Raw genomic sequence first — 9701 nt, forward strand, 5'->3', positions numbered from 1 at the left:
AGCTACAGTGAATGGTCCCTAATCTTCAGGAGGACAACAAAAGCCTTGAGGCAATAATGGAGCTTACTTAGAAAAGATTAGAAGCAGTTGAGCTCGCTCTACAAAGCCAAACTGGGAGAGGCGGGCCTTCACAAAATTGCTTGAGTCTATTGTAGCATCCTCCATGAGCTTGCCAAAAACCCAAGGGATGAAGATTATCTCAAGGAGATTTTTGACTTAAAAGCACAGTTGCAGGATAAGAAAAAATAGATCTCTCTACTGGAAGAAGAAGTTCTTACTTCAACTCTTAGTAAAGAAAGTCCACTCAACAAGGAGATGGGTCAAAAACAACCAGACAAGGGTAAGTAATAGGTTTATGAAACACCACCACTGGCAATGCCACAAGGGGATCATGGATTTCTCATCTGATCATTGGGATGAATTGGATTCACTGAAATTAGAAGATTACTGGACCTTCCAGAGTGGTCTGAAGGAATTAAAAAGAAAAATAAACTCACAATTGAAAAAGAACAATAGGCATTTGAAATTGCGATCAAGCCATGGCCACTTCTTCAACAAGCAAGGCCTATCTTGAAGCTACCATTGTTTATGATTTGGGAAAAGGCACAAGAAGATGTATCACACTATGAGGCTTAGTTCCCTGATGTCATTACACGAGGGGGATATGCACCTGCTAGGATTAACAATTGGCAGAAAATAGCAGTAATGAAAAATCAATCGCAATGGAGGGTGGACTTTCTACACGAGCATAGAGATTCCATAAAGCACTATTTGGTAGCCCCTAGGGAGCTCAGGGTGGACCCAAATTTTTGTCCTACTCCTAGAGTGTATAACTGGGATTACTTTGCTGGAATTCTCAAAAGAAACCCACAGGCACTTAATTATCCAAAGCTGCCAGAAAAACGCTCACACCAACCTCCGACTGACGAGTGGTTCGTGGACAGATGTAACCAGTTTATAGCAATGTACAATGATGTGCCCGATGTTGCCTATGGTCAAAATTTTACAAATTTTTAGTACATGTATATCTGTGTTCCAAGACGTCAAAATTTAGAACACCAACTGGTACAGATATGATGATGGGGATGTAGGTCTTGCTTTTGATATAAGTGTGGGACCAATTGGCGATCAAGTTTGGGGGTTTTTTACTCGGATCCAATTCCTACCCTCATATCACATGGCCACCTGGGAAGAAGCTCACTTAATCGAATTCATGGGATCCCCAAATAGTATATTTAACCCTTGTTGACTACCTTTACAGCTACGGTGGACAATGGAGAACCGAGATTCCCTATCTTGTAGGAATGGGTAGTAAGACTACCAATCGGCTATTCCCATTGTGATATCTGTATCACGGTCATCCCGAAGAGCTCTAACCTCGCTAGTACATGGAAGTTTATCCCTTGCGGGAGAGACACTATGACTATACTTAATCTACCCCACTCTCAACTCTAATGCTCAATAGCTATGCTACCTCGAAACCACACACATAACCTAATCAATCCACACACACATTTCTCAATCCTTTCTCAATCAACTAATCAATCAATAAGCTATGGATTTGCATCCATAAGCTCTACTCATGCATACACACACACACACACACACACAAACACACTCTTCTCTATTCGTTTAAGAACAAAGAGGCAAGCAATGCATACACACATTCCCTAATGTAAGAAGAAAGAGAAGCAAGCAATGGGTTCATTAAACATGCACACACTCTACTCAAACTCACTCATTTCCTACCCACATAAGCAATGGCATTCCCTCTACAAACCCACAAGCAATAGAAAGCAATAATGGTGCTTAAACCAACTAATTAATCACTCCTTAATCTACTTCATCAAGCATTCAAAGAGCATTAACTACAAGAAAGCACACACTCTCAAGCTAGAAACTACTCAAGAAAACTCAAGCAAAGAGAAGAGGAGCTCAAGGGCTCTACCATTCACATACACACTCAACAAAGCATGCATACAATCAATCAAAAGCTTAAGCAAAATCACATAACCATAAAGAGACTAATTAAGAGAAATAGAGAGACATAGATAGCATTGATTAATCAAGTTACATGGGCACACAATCTAGAAAGCTTGTTGCTCTCAAGAGGTTACAAAGCTAGAGCTCTCAAGGAGAGTGTAGCTCACAAGACTGAGCAAAAGTGACATTTATAGTGAAACCCTTAAATCGATTCAAACCTATTGTCCGTCCAAATGCTCAAGGATAAATGATACATGAAACTACACTTCCCAAATACAACTTGGAACTCAATCAAGCCCACTTTACTAACCCACAGTAATTACAAAGCATTCTAGTGCCTATTTACACATTCCCGTAATCGTAGCATAAATGTTGTGATTACACTTAAATTTTTTGTTCTTAGCTCGGGCATTCATTTGATGAAGTTAGGTGCTTGAATCGAAGATATTAATATAAGCTTCGTAATGAATGAACGCACATGTCCATCCGATTCCGTATACTCCATTTATGGCTAAAAATAGTAAACAACCATTTTTGCATCCCGCAAAATTGCATTCCTGCTTTCATTCCAATTATCTTTAAAGCTCATTCTGGCACTATTCCGGTGCTCTCGGAACATTCCCCCCTTCCTAAACTACGTATGTCCTCGGGCATGTCTTGTAGAAGTGTTGGCCCCTGATGACTTGATTTGAGATTATTGGAAGTTCCGGTTGTTGAAGATGTGAAGATCAATGGTGGATGTTTTTGTAGGAATTAAGATGAATCTTCTCAAAGATCAACGTTTTGGACACTTTGGTTGTTGTCGCCCTCCTGATGTTTTTGATCAATGGTTTTTATTAAAAAGAAAAAACTAATGTGGTGCTTGACACTGGATTTGGTCGAAGGGAAAAAACCCTGTGGGACAAAAACTTCCCTTGACTTCTCTATCTTCTTGTGAAGTTGTTCCTGGAGATGTCCTTTAGTACCTATTGATCCGAGCCTATCACAAATTTTTTTTTACTACATTTTTTTGGTTTTCCTTGCTTCTAGAGGTTTACAATGAAACAAAGAGTGAGAACAACCTCTTGGAAAAATTCAAAAAATGATTTGATGGGAATTTTTCCTTGACTAGTTCACCGGAGGTGAAAGGGAGAACCTAGTGGTAACGGGAAGGGAAAATATGTAAATATGAAAGGAAAAGATATGATGTGGTTGTGGAGCCATGCACCCATGATTCAAGGGTCATGAGTGGCTCATATCATCATGGCTTTGGAGCCATATGATGATTCAAACAGATGGGACCCAGGTGGAAGACTTGGTAAAGGAAGGAAACAGACACATGATTTTGCTGGATTTTTAAAAACTACTTCCACTCCGATCCAAGAAAAGTTGTCTTCATCAAAGTTGTAGCTGATGAGCTGGAGATTCTGACCATATTTGTTTTATAATTTTTGCATCTTTGGTCTAGGAGATATGGCCAAAATGGCGGACGCCAGTTTTTTCAACTGTGGTGACCACCCCCTCTACCTTTACACACACACCCTTCCTTTTCCACATTGAGTCCTTCTCTAAAAATAATCCATTAGTCTTCTCACCCTCCCCTCCTTCCTCCTCTCTCTCAAGCTCAAAAAACCATCACAAATTCCTCTTCTAATCACCTCTCCAATCATGCTTAATCTTGTTGTAATTCATAAGTTCTCATTCAACCCCTTTCTATTATTACTAGATATGTATTGATTTTATGTAGATTCTTTACATTTTAAAATAAGGAAGCTCTTGGACTCAAGCTATGGAGGAGGGAGTGAAGACAACACAAGTGATGATGGAGCCAATTAGTTGCAAATTGGTCAACAAATCACTTGGAAGGAGCTTCTTGATTGGTTGAATGTCCCTAATCAAGCTTCATTTGTACAACTTGCACTTGGATCTTAACCTCACTCCTAATCACTCTCTTTCCTATATAATTAACCTCCCCCCCCCCTTTGTAATTTCAAGTCTCCCTCAGCCCCATTGAGTCTTTGTATCACTCACCATGAGCCCATAAAGCTCATTCATTCACTCTATTCTTGCACATTCTAGAGTGCAAATTGTTTTATGCTAGTAACCTCCCCTCCTCTTACTTATGTTAATTAAGAGAAATCTTTTATGTGTGTCTGAGAGTGCTTGATGTGATTTTGGCTAATTCTTGAGTTGTTGTTTAGTAATCTACTTGCTATTTGTGTTGGGAGTGCTTGAAGTTATCCATTCCTTGTACACACACTAAGGTTAATGCGTCATTCATAGTGATAGCTCTCTCTCTCTCTCTCTCTCTCTCTCTCTCTCTCTCTCTCTCTCTCTCTCTCTCTTTGTGTAGCGGTTCTATATAGTCCACGCTTCCAAGACTAGGTGGTGCCCTCATCTCATTTCCCTTGTGGCGCAATGGAGTTTGTTTTGGTGTAGAGGCCTCCATTCCAAATTTCCTTCGTCATAAATTGGTGCCACCACGGAGGAGTTCTCAAGCAGCGCTCTGTCAATCCTATGAAGGAAGATCCATCAAATTCTCCGAGACTTCCACTATGGTCTCCCCAAGAAGCTCGAGAAAAGAAGCGTCTTTATCGACAAACGGCACGTATGCGGGTGAAGAGAGTTAACTACATACACCCTTCTTTACTTCAAGGAAAATGTTGTAGTCATCAAGTCCCTAGGTCAAAGCATTGTGTTGAGTGCTTCGTGGATAGTGTGAAGACACTTCCTTTGAATCCTCGACTTCAGGTGGTGAATGCACTCTTAAACTCGGGTATTAACAAGTTTTTGGAGGGGGAGCCACACATCAATGGGGTGCCGTATTGGCAAGAGGCTACATATGGTGATGCACTCCAACTACTACTAGGAAGAAGGCTCAAGGTGGTTGAGAGGGTAGCCATTGAACCCTATGAACTCTAAAAATCTGAAGATGGTCACACCAAAGCTAGGCTAATCACTAGTGAGCAAATTCTTCGCATCTCTCAAATGGTGGGATCCAAGAAAGCTCAACTTCAATGAAGTGCTTCATGGAAGTTTGTATTTAATGCACCAATGAATAATCCCATTTTCTACAACTTTCAATCACTTTAGAATATTAGGGTGAATGTGCGCATTGATAGAAATATTTTTTTCCAACAAAGATTGGTCTTCTATTTTGGAGCTGAGAGGTCGAGAGAGATATTGTTGTCCCCTGACCCTATAATATTTCCTATTTTGGAGTATAATGTATCTTTTGATTTTTACATCTTCATATTGCTTTAAGCATACTCCATGAATCATAGGGATTTATATGGACCTTTACAACCTCTTGCTAGACAAACTGTGCATATAATAGCTAGCACAAATCTTAGGTTCCAAAACATCATAAGGAACTTACTAGGCCCTCGTCGTCTAGCTGAGATTAATGCATATATCAATCCATTTATTCTACCCTTAATAAGATATGATTTGGGTCTAGACGTTTTCATCTTTGTGCTGTATTGAGAGGAGGGCAACCCATTTTATGATGGCTTTCCCTAATTTTTTTGGGCGTAGTGGGGAAAATGCTGGGGATTTTTTGGATAACTTGGAGATGGATTTCCTTGTCTCTGGGAGGGATGACAAAGCATTGAAATTGAGAGCTTTTCCTTTGGTGCTCAAAGAAGAAGCTAGGGTATGGCTCCAGGCTCTAGATCCAACCCAAAGAGCTGATTGGGAGGGATTGAAGGCGGCTTTCCTGCGAAGATTTCAACGAGACAATTCGGCAAAAGAACTATGGCAACGGCTTCTAGCCCTTCATCAAGTTGACCCTCATGGTTATGCAACCTATGAGGAAGGTTTTCTGAAACTTTGGGGGCAATGGTATGACTCACTAAACCCGGGTGAGCGAGCTCCCAATTGCCTCCAAAAGGATCGATTTATCTCAGGTTTGTACCCCTTGCTAAGGGAGAAGGTAAAGAGAAAATTTCCAAATACTTTTGAAGATGCCTTAAGAATTGCTAGGAAAAAGAATAGAAAGATTCTCTATCAAGCCCAAGCTGGCCAGCTAGCTTTGGGAGGCAATATCACAACTATGGAAGCTTCTCACGTACCTCCAAATGTGCCTAATGCACCAGACCTCAATAGAGGTCAACAGGAAGATATGCTCCAACAAATAAACAATCTCACAAACCAGCTAGAGGGTTTGAGAGTAAATCTTGTGCAGGGTGCAAGAAGGCCTATTGAGGGGAATGGTGGGAATCGGCCACCAATGTGACGTCAAGCAAGGGAAATGTTGTGTTACAATTGTGGGTAAAATGGCCATGGCATGTATAATTGCCCTCATCCCAGAAGATATGACTACCGTGTCAGAGGTCCTTGACAACAAGTCAGTCCTCCCCATGCTAGAGCTCAAGCACAAGAGCAACCGCGACCTCAAATTTTGCAGCCACCTCGTGCTCAAGCTCAAGCCCCTGCTACTCAACCAAATGTGAGCATCATAAGGATGGAGGAGGTCGTCAAGGGCAGAAGCAAACCAGAAAGAAATAGCTAAAGGCAAGATGAAGATAGATGAAGTGGCTACAATGCCTATCAAGTGTGTGCGTGTCCAAGATGAAGTAAGTAAATAAACAACCAAGGATGCAAGCAATGAAGCAAGTACATCTCGGGCAACTAAAGATGAAGCCAAGAAGAGAAAGACCCGTACTAGGTCTCAAATTGACATCTCTGATTTCCCTATGGGATCTCGGACACAACCTTATGACTTGACAGTTGATGTGAGTTCTCAAGGACCAAAGATTACTTGGCCACAACTACTTCATATCTCCCCAAAGCTGCGATGACAATGGTCAAAAATGGTGAGCACAAGGGCAAAGCGAAGTAAGCTAGTAAGTGTAATCAAAGCATATGGTCTCAAGGATATAGTGCCTTTGGTGGAGGCTCAAATCAAGGGACAACGGATTCCAAAAACTTACATTGATAGTGGAGCAGAGGTTTGTGTCATGACAAAAAATCTAATGCATCAATTGGGTTTAGAGGTAATGGAATCATTAAACTTTAGGACAAAAATGGTCAATAATGTCTCTATCACTTGTGTGGGTGTAGTGAAAGCTTTGAGAGTTTCTGTTTTTGGAATCACTACAGAGGTTGATGCTTATGTGATGCCAGTAAAGGGAGAAGGATACCCCCTTATTTTAGGACGACCTTGGCTCATGGGTATAGGAGCTAGGCAAGGTTGGGCAACAGGAGACTTGGAGTTGAGGCCTCAAGTGGGTGGCCATAATCGGAAGGTGGTTTATAACTTGAAGAATGTGCGACAAGATAACCTTGAACTAGAGACGTCAGCTGATGAGTGGAGCTCAAGTGGATGCTCCTCATCCATGGACGAGGAAGAGAGTTCAAGTGAAGAGAGTGATAGCACTCTCGAAGTCATGGGCGTCACCATAAAGGAAACTACCTCATCAGAAGTCAACCCAAGGATCCAAATGGAGAATGTGTGGGATGCCAGCCTAGAGAAGATGTTATCCAAGGATATAAAGGAAGAAGAAAAGGAGTGTTATGTAAATGTTCTCAAGAAGCATGCATCATTGTTTATTTTTTATTACACTCACATTAGAGGTGTGACTGCAGTGAAGCATCATATCCATCTAAAAGAAGGGAGCAAGCCAGTAGTACAAAAACTAAGAAGATTAGGAGTTGTGCAACAAAATGCACTGTTGTCCGAGGTGAAGAGACTCTTAGAAGCAGGATTCATATACCCAGTAGAAGATTCAGAATGGGTCTCCCCAGTAGTGGTGAGGCCAAAGAAGAATGGTAAATGGCGAGTGTGCATGGATTACAAGCCACTAAATGCTGCAACAAAGAGGGACCACTTCCCTCTCCCATTTCAAGATGAGATTCTAAATGAAGTAGAAGGCCATGAGCGATACACAGTGTGTGATGGCTACTCTGGCTACTTTCAAATACGCATTGCAGAGGAGGACCAAAAAAAGACTACTTTCATCACACCAAGGGGGTGTTTTGCATTTCGAGTCATGCCTTTTGGTCTCACCAACGCTCCAGCCACCTTTCAACTATTCATGAACATGCTCTTCCAACCTTACTTTGGTAAGTCCATAAGGGTTTTCATAGATGACTTTTGTATTTACAGCTCCAAAAGTATGCATCTGGGCAAGATTGATGAAGGATTTACTCGTTTAGCTAAGCTGGGTGGACAACTAAACAAGGACAAATGTCACATTGGGGAAAGCAAGGTTACACTATTGGGGCATGTAGTGTCCATTGATGGAATCGAGGTAGATCCTAAAAAGATAGAAACATTGCTAAATCTACCTTCCCCAACTTCCATCAAACAATTAATCTCTTTCTTGCAAAAGCTAAGATATTTGAGTAGATTCATACACTTACTCTCCCAAGTGATATTTCCTCTACAACAGCTGACTCGTCAAGAGACGCTTGTTTGGAGTGAAGAAAGTGATGGGCATTTTAGAGAGATAAAAAAAATGTTAGGGTCACTCCCAGTAATCCTCCAACCTTGTTGGGAAGAAACATTCTTTGTTAACCCTAGTGTGGGAGAAGAGGCCATTGGTGCTGCCCTCCTATTAAAAGATCCAAAAACATCCTTTTTGAGGCCTGTGTATTTTGCTAACCGCCTCATGGAAAACACAGAGAAGGCCTACACCCTGATGGAACAGCTAGTGTTATCTCTCATGTTTGCGGTCACCAAATTTCGGCCATACTTGCTGCCGAAGAGGTTTGTAATTATCACTATGGAGGATATGTTTCCCTATGCACTACAACATATGGAAATCTCTGACAAAATAGCAAAGTGGGTGGTGCGACTTCAAGAGTTTGATTATACAATACAGGTTGAAAGAACAACTCGAGCATGCTTAGCCGACATTTTAACAAACAAGTGCTATGAAAAAGTTTTCCATTTGAAGAGAAAGGAACTTCCACCACCTCCAGCTCTAGAGGCTCTGGTCAATGCTTATAGCCTCTACTTTGATGGAGCATACAAGAGAACCAAGGATAAGGCAGCTGCAGGCATCATGGTCTTATCTCCATTGGGAGAGAGGATCCATGGTGAAGGGATCACTCTAGAAGATTTCCACTCCAACAATGAAGCAGAATATCAAGCTCTAATTCATGGCCTTTGTTGGTGCCTGGATAATTCAATTAAGAGATTAAATTCTTTTGGTGACTCCATGCTTTTGGTAAGGCAAATGCAAGGTACATGGGCTTGCAAAAATTCCAGTCTCTCTACTAAAATGAGAGAAGCCAAAACTCTTATGAGGAGATTTAGGGAGGCACAAGTACATCATGTGCCAAAAGACCAGAACAAGGATGCAGACCACCTAGCATCATCGAAGTTAAATGAGTCAGTAGTCGGAGCAGTGGCCATCAAACTTCAGCAAGGCAAGGAGGACTTAGAAGATATTATGCACATTCTGGAGCAAGGAGAGGCTCCTAAACACTTGAATGCAGGGGAAAAGCGATGGTTAGCTAGGAAGGCTACCAGGTATCGCATAGTAAATGATAACTTGTATTGTCTTGGTAAGGATGGTGTACTCAGGAGAGTGCCTTTGAAGAGTGAAATTGAAGAGATTTTAAAAGCTTGTCATGATGATATGTGTGGAGGACACTTTGCACACGACATCACTAGTAGAAAGGTTCTACAAGCTGGGTTTACTTGGCCAAGTCTTCATCGTGATGTCAAATACTGGTGTCAAACATGTGATGAATGTCAGAAAGCAGGACCACGACGGCTCATACCTGAA

This window comes from Adiantum capillus-veneris, chromosome 8 (assembly GCF_014529385.1).
Source record: "Adiantum capillus-veneris isolate H3 chromosome 8, ASM1452938v2, whole genome shotgun sequence".
NCBI classification, from domain to species: Eukaryota; Viridiplantae; Streptophyta; class Polypodiopsida; order Polypodiales; family Pteridaceae; genus Adiantum; species Adiantum capillus-veneris.